This window comes from Falco rusticolus, chromosome 6 (assembly GCF_015220075.1).
Source record: "Falco rusticolus isolate bFalRus1 chromosome 6, bFalRus1.pri, whole genome shotgun sequence".
Lineage (NCBI taxonomy): Eukaryota > Metazoa > Chordata > Aves > Falconiformes > Falconidae > Falco > Falco rusticolus.
This window is the reverse complement of record NC_051192.1, coordinates 37,478,522-37,491,267: the sequence shown is the minus strand read 5'-3', so window position 1 is coordinate 37,491,267 and position 12,746 is coordinate 37,478,522.

Below are 12,746 nucleotides of genomic sequence, written 5' to 3'. Positions count from 1 at the left end.
GGTGAGAGATTTTCGGGCACACCAAGGGTCTCATGAGGCACTCTGAACCTCTCTCAGTCCCCTGGAAGGCTGGAGCCAAACTCAAAGTAAACATTTAAACTTCTAGCATCCCCTGAGATCTGCTTGAAAGGAGCTTAATGGGAACCAGCATCAGCAGCAGTGGTTTTGGCAGCTGTCTTGCAGGGGGTGTTGTGCTGTTTGGCCTCAGCACCTGCAGCAGGGTGTGAGCCAGGAGGGGGTATGTGGAGGACATGCCTGCCCATCAGCTGTGCAACCAACAGGCAGCGTAACCTGCCCAGCGATGGGGCTGGTTTGGTCTGCTGCACTGTTCAGATGCTGCATGGTCAGAAGCTGGGATTCACGCTGGCATCTCAGTTCCTCCGGCCTTTCTAAAACTGATCATTGTGAACATCGTCCATAGTAATTATTTTTGAGAAGTTGCAGTAAGAAGCCTTATAAGACTGTTGGACGGTGTTCACAATTAAGGATTGCCTAAAGGATAAAGATGGCTTTTTATTTTACCACAACACTGATTGAACTCTGATAAAGCACATTTTTCCTTGTTTCTCTCGAGGTATCCTTAAGCTATGAGATGAATAAATTAAACAATGGGATTTAAATGAGAAGATTTCATGCTGATAAACATGTGCACGTTTTAGTTTTCCTGTTGTTTCGCTTCACCATATTCCCTGCTCGAAAATAAATGTACAGTTACACATCGCTGCTCTTTCACATTATGCTTCTTTTCCAGATGAAATTTTCTTGTCACATAAAGTTGATCTTCATTCTTCTTTTTGAAAATGCCTTGAGAAACACAGAATTGTGCTAAGAAATCTAGAAATGGTAGATGAAATAATGTTACATGTCTGTCTCTGCTTGTCTTAGATCCCTATACTGGTATCTGTAGCTGGGAAAATTGGAGCTTAACCTCAGAATTTCACTGTCAGCCCTTCTACTCACTTTTAAGCTTTCTCCTATTAAATGTCGTTGATTTCAGGTTCCACATCATAATGACCGTTGTGCCAGTGGCTGAATTGGGTGACTGTAGAAACCAGCTCTATGCTCTTGCTGGTAACAAAATGTGCTGGTAGCAGGCCAGATTGCTGAAATTGCCAGTAGGATTCTGCACATACTCCTCGTGAGCCGCAGGGCAGCCAGATCATCCTCAGCAATGGGCTCAGACTGTGCCTGGTGTGCCCCTGCTGCCACCATATAGCTGCAGTGGAGCTTTGCTCTTTCCAGCTGGGGAGAGAAGGAAAAGCCAGACCAGCTCTGAAGACTGAAAAGAAGGTGAGTATTGCCATTTGAGAGACTAGTATATTCTCTATTACAGTATATATATATATATATATATATATTACAATATATTACAATATTTAGTACAGGACATAGTTTTAAGCTCCATGGCATTTTCATGTTATTTCTGCTCATGTTAGGTGGGGAGGGAAGGCTCACATTCAGCCTTGCACCTAACACACATGCCAAGAAGTCTGGTTACCCTGGTCCTGTTTCTAGTCTGATGATGTTTCTCTGCTGCTGTTGTAAGGTCCTGTTATCTCTCTGTGCTGGTGTACAGAGCACAGCGTGGTGTCTTCAGCAGTGAGGTGGGAATAATGACTACAGGAGTATGGCAAGGCTTCAGTCACTCATGTTTGCAAATGCTTTTTTTATTTCTCAAGGAAAATAATGACGTAAAGCCAAATACTATTAATAGTCTAAACATGTTCTCACCTTATAATACAACCAATAACAAGTATTTTAGCTTAATAAGTATATACTGCAGGTTAGAAGTGTAAATGCCTTACTGATAGTTTAATCAGGATTCCCTCAAAATACCTTCTGTGAGCACATTTAACTGCATAAAAATTTTAAATTTGAAAAATCAGGTTTGAGGATTAAAAGGCAGAACTGTCACTCATGTCTCTGAGGACTGCCTTATTTCTGTAAATCTGACTTGAAGGATTTCAAAAATCTTCCTTTCTTGCTTAGCTTGACTGGTGAACTTACTGATCATTTTGATTTTTTGTCTTATGCTTGATTTTCTAAACTCCCAGATGGTTCCAGGAAAACAAGTTTCTTTAAAACAATGTGCCTGGGTAATAATATTTTATAATAGGAAATATTTTTTTCTTTCTGGTTTTCTTTCCAGTACTCTCTTACAGTTAAAGATTACATGTAAAAAATGAATTCATGCAATTTCAGTTGTTCCTGTGAAACTGGAATTTTAACTAAAGGAAAATATTTCTGTAACACCTGTTCAATGGTAACACAGTTCAATGACCTGTTTACGATCAAGTTAAGTATACTTATGCTTCCTAATCTCTTTCAAGGACCATCTTTGGTGAAAGTCAGCCCTACACTGGATGCTGACGGGAGGAGGATCCAGGCTGTGACAGCCACTGCCTGTCAGCCGTCAGCCAGAGGCACAGCATCCCATACAGCATTGCCTACAGAAACATACGTACACGTGTACATATCCTAGGATTCCATTGGCAAGGCTTCTTCTCTGAGGCTGTTGCCCTTTGAGGGAAATTCAACCACTCTTAGTTTGGTTGCAGGCTTTTGAATCAGTGTGACCAGAGCAGAGTGATGCTGTGGGTGGCATCGTTGTGTGAGCATCGCTTTGCTTTCTCCATCCCTCCAGCATGACTCTGACGTGAGATGTGTGCAAGTCAGTGAATATGTAATGCTCTGGAAGATCCCTGCAATCACAAGTATGATATAGATGTAGATTCCTTTTCACCATTGTTTGACATTAAATGGATAAAGCAGTGTGAGAATACAATAAAAAAATTTGTTATTTTTTTTTAAGGAATGGCTCTTATTGTTATACTAAATGGAGTTTTCTTCTTGGAATTGACCAGCAGTTTTATAGTTTCATTTTCTCATTACAAAATAAATTTATTTTAAATTATCTTTCTTTTTACTAATGCAATATGAAATGACAGGAGTGTGTCTATAAGGTATCAGCTATTGGATATCATTGACTGATTCTCTGTCAGCAGTTTTGTGGTGTAAATGTACAGTAATTTAAAGAGTGTCTCAGGTCTGTTCTTTCTCTGTGAGAGAACGCATGGTCAAAATCAAACAAATTATCTAAGTGCTTTAAAAAAGATGAATGGACAATTTCTCCCCTTCTGTGAATTAGACACTGCAGGAGTAAACTTCATACATCTCAACCACTATGGAAAGCCAGGCAGGGGCGGAAGCTTTTCTTTCACTGCAATTTTTAGATTTTATTTTTTTTATATCCTTGGTCATAAAATAATGATAAAGAAGGAATATGCCAAACTGTGTTTAGGGAAAAGAATTCTGTTAGAAGCCAACTTAAGAATCACAGCTGTAATGTGAGAAGCTGTTTCAGACCTTTCTGAAAGGATTAGCAAAACATATTCAGAACGTGAGATGATTTTGGAAATCAATATTGAATGACATTCAGCAAACAGTGGACCAACAAAAATGATTCTCAGCAGTGTTTGTAGAGGCTCACCATAGCCAGGGGAGGGTAAACTCCCCGCTATCTCTGATCATCAGCAGAGAGCGGATGAGTTAGGAAGGCTGAGGGTCCTTCTCTGAACCACCCTCTGGATAAGGTGTTTGTCTCTGGAGGCAACAGAAGCCTGGAGAAGGAGCTGAGTCTCAGCTCAGCACAGCTAAGGCCCATGGCCCAGGGATGTGCAGTCACGAGTACCCTAACCATCTATTAAGTACTGCACTGACAGACAAGCCGATTCCGCTGGCTAGGAATTTCCACTGATTAATTTTCTGAGTTAAGTTTAAAAAATATATTTTAAAAACTTCAGACAACCAACTCAGATTTGCCAGACCACAGTGTCACTGAAATGTGAAAATGGGAGCTCAGGGAGAATTTTCTGTTTCTCCTGTGGAAATGCTTCATGCAGCAGAGACAGCTGTGAAAAGCTGGAGCTTTAAGAGTGGTGGTGAACTTCCACTAAAGAAATAGTACCACTTCTGTAGTGGTATAACTGGGAGAAGAGGAGGGGCCAAGGAAACGGGAAATCTTTCAATCTGGTTTGAGATGTTTCTGGTCTTTTGACTGGGGTCACTTAGCACTCATCTTAAACACAAACCCAACACTACAAGTATGTTTGATTTTCAAGAGAACAGTTTCATATATTCCAAAATACTTACTTGTGAGGCCTCCTACAGTGAAACAACAATATCTCTGTTACCTCATTGCTGGGGATTGCACTTGGAATAATAATTTCAAATAAGAATCAGAAGCAGCCCAGAGACTGGATTTCTTCTCACAGGGTATGCTCAGGAGGTGGCTTTTAAATGCATGGGTAGAGAAATACTGCAGTGTTACACTTTATTGCACACCTTTGTTTTACAAGCTCACTAAGAAAGCTGCTCCATAGCAGAGTTTTAAAGACTTTCTGTTGTCTGCATTATCACAAATTTTCTGCTTACAACAGTATTATTCTAAGAAATAAAGAGAGGAAGATATATATGATACATATATATACCTGTATTGGGCTTTAAGAATGCAGTAGGACCTAATCCCATTGGGCAGGATTCCCAGACTTGTAGCTGATGATGGAAAAAATGAAGTCTATCATACCTCAACTCTTCTTAATCATACAACTAGAAGCCTGACCATCATAAAATGTCATCAGCCTGTGCCTGGACAGCCATACCCCACCTTTCCCCCACCTTTCACATTCCCCAGGTATGTGAAAAACCTATCATTTGTCACAGCTGACATTTGTTATAAAATGACATAGTATATTGACAAGAACACCAGCATATGAACTTACAGCTCTTTCTTTCTGATGAGACACATGTTTGTGTTTCAAGGACTCTACACAGTACTAGCGGAGTGTGCCTTCCCCAGAGGTTGAAGATTGATCATGCCTAATGCACAGGCTGAACACTGAGAGCTGCAGTTTTTTCTGACTCCAGATGACTTCATGAGAAGCTAGAGAGATGTGGCAGCTCCCAGGAAGAGACCCAGGCATTTCACAATTATATTTGCAATACCAGTGTATTTTGTCAGCTAAAGAAGCTTGGTGGGGTATGCCCTGGTTCTCTTCTGCCTTGCAGAGAGGCTCTGAGATGTAAAGGAGAGGGGTCCCAACCAGCGTTCTAGCATTGAGATAGGACATAGCTGGGGGGAGCATGTGGACCCAGCCTAGGAAGTGCTTGCTCATCCCACATATTATATATAGACTTTGGCCCTAAAACTTTGCTCTGAGTTATATTATTTACTTTCACACTCATTATAAGTTATTCCTAGACTACATTCTCACATGGCTTGTGTAAACATACCACCATTCATTCAACAGTTTGACTGACATGCCTAGCTGTAAGTAAAATAGAGGTGCCCCCATTGTAACATAGCTAAAACCAGCAGCAGCCAAGACTAATCAAAAGGACATGTGGTGTAAAGTTTACTGCTGTAGCAGAAGACTGTTGTAGATGTGTTTTTAGGAAGGTTATGTACAGTCTTATAAGCACTGCTAGCAGTTGCAGTTAAAGTAGCTGGGAACCAAAATTCAGTTCTGCCCCTAGAGATTGGGGAGTTCTCAAAGTGTTCAACATCTAATTCACAATTTTGAAAAGCAGCTATTTTTTTATATATCTCTTCTCATTTGAGGCGAATGAAGTGTTTTTCTCTCATTGTTGGGAGAACTCTCTTCTCACATATAACTGCTCTTTCTTAATTTCCTGGTAGCTCTGGGGGCTGCCAGTGTGGTGGGAAAAATGACGGTCAGAATGGTTATGATGTTCTTCAGAGGACGTGCCTCCTTAGGCAAGGAGTACCATATGGGCAGTAAGACACTATCTGTCGTTGTATTTGGTAGGTTCATGTACCTTGCATGAGCATATACGGAGGCTCAGCAAGATCCTTGAAGGACAGATGCTGCAGAAATCACTAGTGTGTGGAATCAGAATCAATTGGACTTTGAATCCTGCTTAATACTACAATGTGCCTAGCAGATTGTGTAAGTACAAGAAAGGCTTTTTGTCCGTGTATATCTATAGTCATTAGAAGGGGATGGGCAATTATGGTAAATAACATAATAATCTCAAATTCCAGAGTTGATTGCATATGGCCCTAGAGAAGCAGTGCATTATCCAGCATTTGTCTAGAAGAAAACAGACCACTGAGAAATAAGCTAGCAGTGAAATGCAAAGAGAAAATTTTATGCAAAAATGGCTGTAATGTTTCATGCAAGCCTAGTCACCAGTGGCCCTCCTACCCACGTTTCTCATGGCTGCTGTTGGTTTCATGTATTCCTAAGGCTGGCTGCACACAGTGGAATTGATGGATTTTCCCTTAGGCATACCCGTCTGCTTTCCATTATTAAAAACTCTTCCTTTTGAACAGAAGAGAGCTGAAGCTATTCTGATTTTTCCTTACATTAACTCTCTTTCATGAAAGTTTTGTTATAGCAGCCCAGATAGCAAGCCAGAAGTAGATGCCTCTGTAAAGTGCTTATATAAAGTGCTTATACCAGCGCAGCTCTCTGTTAAGAAAGCAGACTCCCAAGGAAGATCATAACCCAGGAGGATTAGAGCAAAGGACGGTGATGAAGACATTTCTTAATTGAATTCAGTTTCTCAGGTCACTGTAATAATTTGTCTGTTATTTCTGAAAGGAAGAAATGTATTTCCATACTATCTGCATGTTGATTTGACCATCCTTTCTCCTAGTATATGGAAGTCTTTCCCATGCATCTCTCTCCTTTATTAAGCGGTGACATCTGCTACGTAGTCATCAAGGCCCACTAAACTGTCTCAGTGCTGGTATCAGGGAATGACAGTGCTGACAGCGACTGCCGAGCATTAGGGTAAGAAGTGAAGCTGGCTCAGGATGAAGAGGTTACGATATGTGAGTGGGTGTCACCGGATTCAAGCAAGGGAACCATCTGAGCCTGGATTAAAGGAACATTACAGTTACTCAGCACAATTTAAATGAACCGTTAAAAGCCAGACAGCACTAAAATAAAAGGAAAAATTGCTTTGTGGAAAAATCAAGCTTTCATACTGCTAGTCTGGTTGGTCTTCAACAATGCTACTTCATCAAAAAAGTTTGTCACCCAGGGTTGTGCTACGTGTCAGTCCTATTAGCTAGCTTAGGCGGCTGTTGGGATATGGGCAGGCGAGGCAGCATGAAGCTCTCTAATTTGCTCTTTGAGAAGCAAAGTTAGTGACTGCAGTGTAGGTGTACCCTTGTTTTGCTTCTCAGAGGTGGGTAATGGTCAAAAATGCTCTGCAAAACCTGCAATCACTTTGGTATAGAAAATTACCCCTTCACTATGCACTTCAGTGAAAAACTTGCCTCCAGTTTAAACTGTTCTGCCCCAAATTGTGAGCTTATACTTCATACTCAAGGACCAAAGTGGGTCTTTTCCATCTGTAATGTATGGGACAGCAGAAGTCAGCAGATGAATTTTAAGGTAAGTGAATGTTATGCTAGCTGAAGTGATTTTGCTTTTGTTAACAGAGGGGACTACATATTAACAGGATGAATAATAGAATTAATCTCTTGTCTTGTTACCAATCAGAGCAGTAATATTTCATAATCTTTACACTATTTTAGGTAGCAAATGACGGAACCAGATGTACCATATAGGTGAGTCAGATCTTAGGAAAGTAATTAATAATGTTAGGTAAACAATTTAAAACCTGTTGTTAAAAGATGCTTGAAAGACAACAGCATAATTCCTCACAATAGATACTCAAAGAACTGCAATAACTGTTGACAGATAAGCTCTGCTCCAGGGGCTTCTTGAACATCTCTGTAAAAAAATGGTGGGCCCAGTAGCAAAGCTTTTAGGAAATAAAAGACTATGTTAGACAGATAACATTGTCCAAGACTCTGGCTCAGTTACAAGTACAGGAGCATTGTAAGTAATAGCCAGAGGTCAGATTCATTCCTTTTTTCATTAAGTGTGTAGCTCAGGAAATTCAACAGTATGGAATTCAACACTTCTATTGATAGACATGACTGAATAAAACTTACAGTGTGAACTTGTTTCTTCTTCAATGCAATAAAACACAGGTTATCAATCAGACTACCATGTATTTGCCCCTTAAAATTATCCTTTAGCTGCTTCTCTTAAATATAATACAAATACCGACTTTGTAGTGCCAGAAGAGAATTACTAGGCTTTAGATCCAGAAGTGAAGAAAGCAGGCAACCCAGAAATGCTGTGATTGTGGAGAAGTGGCAATTTCTCACAGGACCAACAACTGAACAAGCTGGGGCGCAGCTTCAGGAGGGGTGTCTGTAAACCTCTATGTCTTCAAAGTCGGTGGCATTGACCACTGAGGCTAGTGGATGTGCTTATTGAGCTGTTACTTCAGCTGAGACAGGTAATGTGGTCAACTTCAAAATGCAGGTACAACTTATGTCAGAAACCTTCCCATTGAAGACACCAGAATCCAGATAACTCTGAAATCTTGGGAAATAAGTTTCTGGCAAATTCTCAGCTTTGCATCTCTAGAAATAAGAAGTCAGTCTCAGCATTTGGGAGTTGCCTATTTTAAAGAACTTTCAGCTGAATGAAACCTTTATGGACTGGGCTAGTTTGTATACCCAGGAGCAGAGCTGGGTGTACAGTGTTGTATTCCCACAGCAGGGCTGAGTCTGAGCACAGATAAAGGATTGACGTAAGTCCTCAGGTGAGTGAAAGCGTGCACAGCTTTCTGAATTAAAAAAAAAAAAAAAAAAAAAAAAAAAGAAAGAAAATACTGGGTCAATGAAAAAAAAAGAGTTATCCAGGGTGGAAGAAGGGATAAACACAGGGAATTAGGCAGGCTGGGGAGGCTGTTCATGTGTGACCTAGTCATATCTGACAGTCCCTGCAGCTGCTGTTACTGGAAATGAACTATCAGTGTACCAAACGCCATGAGCAAGTCAGGGAAGAGCAGTGCCTGAAAAAATTTACTCAGTGACAACTTGCACAGATCTTTTGTTGCTATGATTTTTAATATGCCCATTTTCTGTTTTTAAATTAACGCCTCCCTTGCACTGAGGGGTTCAGCAAGGGTCTGAGGGCTGGAGCCCTGGCACCTGCAGCCTGTCACCACACTGTTAAGCAGGTGCTGAGAAATGGTGTCCTGTGAAGTATGGAACACAAAGGTGAACAGAGATAAAACTTTTGTAAATTGCTCTAAAATGCAGTTAGAGAAAGATCTGTGAAGGACAGCATTATGTGACAAAGTAGGGTATATATTAAAATATCTCCAATATTCTTAAAAGACGCTTTCACTTTGCCTCTAAACTGCTTACCTATCAGGTGTTCTTTTGCTTGAAAGATATTTATGGTGCCATTAAATATATTTAACTAGTGGTCTTATGGTCTATAATTTTCTCCTGACAGAAGGTGGTTGCACAGGTTTCCTAATAGTAGATAAGGCAAAACCAGCGTAGGTTTTGTGATTTGATTTTTACATTTGTCTTTTGGGGGGAGGGGGTGGGAGTGGATAATCTAATGAGTGTCTAATGTGAAATATGTAATAATTTCTGGGATCGGGGACTACAACACAGTTCTCCCTAAGCTCTCTGACCTATTGACTGGCTCTCAGCTACCTGTTCAGCTTCTTACTCAAGGCCTTTACACTCAAAGCTGGAGAGGGGTTCAGCTTCTAGGTGATATGAAATCGTCTCTGTTTCACCTCATATCACCTGCAGCCCTAGATGTGAGCTGGAGCCCCACTCGCTGCATGCCTGTGAGCAGAGCAGCAGGTGCAGGGGACTGCCCTGCACAGGAGGGGGGCCTTGGGTGAGGGTAGGAGCCTGCTTGGTGCGGTGGGACTGCTGATTCTGTCAGTTTGCCCATGGCCAGCGCACAGAGAGCATGCACTTACAGCTAAGTAATTCCACAAAAATTAGGTCACCATGCCCTAACCTCCTCCTCTGTTCATAGCCTCATTTTTCAGCTGGGCCTTTTGGAATCTTATCTAGTGTTGGCACTTCCCTGCCTCAAGTGTGAGTCATTTAGATGAGCACAAAATGCCTGGCTTCCCAGATCACGGCATTTGTCCACACACGTCTGGGCTCAGAGGCTCACTCAGGAAGGGAGCCGTGCGCTTCTAAAGAGTGATGATCATCAATTTCAAGGTTCAGTTGGAGGGCAAGTTTGCTCAAGCTGTCTTTTCAGCTAATTTCCAGCTAATTCCCACTTTAAGCGCATAAGGCAACAGTCTGTATCTCTATATGTGTTTATTTACAGGTTTTATGTACAGCTTGTGTTAGGAAATTGGATTCATTTGTCTCATTGGCAGAAAGTATCTGGCAAATATATGGTTAATGTAAGACACAAAAACATTCCTTTGAATGCTGACCAGAAGTGGTTAAGGTATTTAGGGGCATCACCTTATACCTGCTGAATTATGCCAAACAGGTGTAATAGCGGGGACATTTTAGTGAACAGTAACTGCTGCTGAGGAAAATAATATTTTCTCTTAAGCTAAATCAGGTAAGGTGTGTTCTGAGTGCCTGGTGAGAAGCCCTTGTAAGTATAATAACTCCCAAAGGCATAACTTCCAGAAGGTGGTAATGTGTGATCAAAGGGTGCCATATTTCTTACTTTTCCCTGATTTTGCCATGATTTTTCTTATGTAGACATTATTATATCGAACTTACTGATAAATACTATATGTGGACAGAAACACTTAAGAAAATCATAGCTATCAGTGATCAGAGAAGCTTAGCGCTGTTACAGACCTTGAGGCAGTACAGCAAGAGAGGAACAACCTGAATAATGTGAGCACACAGGCTAAATTTTTTTATTTATACCGGCCACAGGGAAAGAAGGAAACTGTAGAGAAGGTTTCAAATGAGAGGGTTCAGCAGAGGAAAAGGGGATCAGTGTTAGTGATGCAGTTGCCCAGCAGAAGTTTGAAGGAAAGGCCGTGAGGCATATTAGCAAAACAACTCAATAAACTGGGGGCTGATGAGTTTTTAAAGATCTCACCATAATTAGAACTAGTTGGAAACCTTCTGGCAAAGCACTTCAACCAAAACACATCTCGTGTCTGAAACTACAGTATGTTGTCTAAATGGTCTTGGATTCAACAGACTTCCACAGTGGCAGGGCAAAGCTCTGGGTCCTCTCAGGCCTTTCTGGAGACGTGGGAGGTGGGAAGGAGCCCTGTCCCTGCTGTGCACAGAGGGACTTCATCTGAGGCTAGGAGCTGAAGAAGATATCAGGCAGCAGGCATCTTCTGTTCTACTGCTCCCACCTTCAAATTCCAGTATCATAGGTCTGGCTGGTCTGGTGGAGGGCACCATGACAGCTTCCAGGCTGGCCTGGTAGCAGTTTGGTCTCCACCTGTAAGTCCACAGCTCTGAGAGCCAGCCCTCAGCTCCAGCACCAGAGACATCCACCAGTCTGACTGGTGTCCAGCTGGGTTCACACTCCCACACTCTGTCCTTTGGCAGTTTACCTCAATGCAGGGGCACTGTTTCTTTCATAGGGGAAGCAAAACCATACTTTAATGAAGGATTTTGAAACAATACACATTTTGTACATTTACTCAAAGTTGTGAGTTCACCTAAAGGCTTTCCAGTTCCGCTCATGGCAGCCCATTTGTGCTGGTCACTTATTTTGTTTCAGTTGGGAAGGTACATGACTCCTTTCAGGTCATGCACACATTTAGCAAGAAGAAAGGGGGAAAGGGATGTCCTTGTGCTTGATGGGGCTCACCCTTCTCCCTTCATGCTTTGGAAACAGTCCTTGACAGGGATGATGCTTACCCTGAGGTAATAAAAAGACTTCTTAAGAGCACTGCCACAGCCTTTAGTCAGTACAGACTTTTTGCTGCAGCCAACACCCTTCTGTGGAGCAGACCCTCCAGCCCCTACACAGACCTTCCCTCATCCGTCTTGAGTGTGGACTAAGGCAAAGTCAACAGGAGCTTTTCCATTTCCCTTTGTGTCTCTGGAAGAGGCCCGAGGGTGGGTTCAATTACGTTTCTTCTTGTTCTACAGCCCCAAGAACACGAACAACATGCACTGAAGGAAGCATGAGACATCTGTAACCCACAGGAGCACTCCAGATGTTGCATGGAAGGGAGAGCTCTGTTGATAAAGTGGCAGGCTAGGAGTTATAGGAATAGTTGCTGGAAAAACATTCTTGACACACCTCTTCTCCTGCTGTCTCTTTCCTCAAACTGACATTTCTATGTTCTGAATATTCAGTGGTACCAATTAAATGCTTACAGATTATTAATTAATTAAGCAGCCTGTAAGGATTTATGCTGCAAGGCTCCCTGGGCACTAAAACAGTTGTTCTGGACACCCTGGCTCCTCCAAGATTTTTCTTTCAAAAAACACCTTCATGTTAGCGCTGAGATGGGTTTCGCAATGGTTATGTAGCTCAATACAGCAGTGATAAATAAATGAAAATATTTTAAGAAGTGAATAACAGTAGGATTGACATTTGCCGGAGCAAGGAAACCCAGGGAGGAATCTGGCATCAGGGAAGAGCCACCCTCACATGTAACAGGTGAGCTTTCCACAGGCAGCAGCCGAGTGCTTGTGCCTCACGTGTGCGACTGCAGGAGCAGCCGAGTTCCATGTGACCTGGGAGGGATGGTGAGCACAGCTTTCAATATGCCTTAATGCGTTCCTGCAAAGTAAATTTCTACAGCTGTTATATAGTCAAGTGGATTTCTTTTATGAAATGCCTGTGAGATGTGATTTAATACCATTGACATTGAAAATCAGCTCCTGTTATTTCTCTTCTTTTACATAAGTGGGAGTTTGA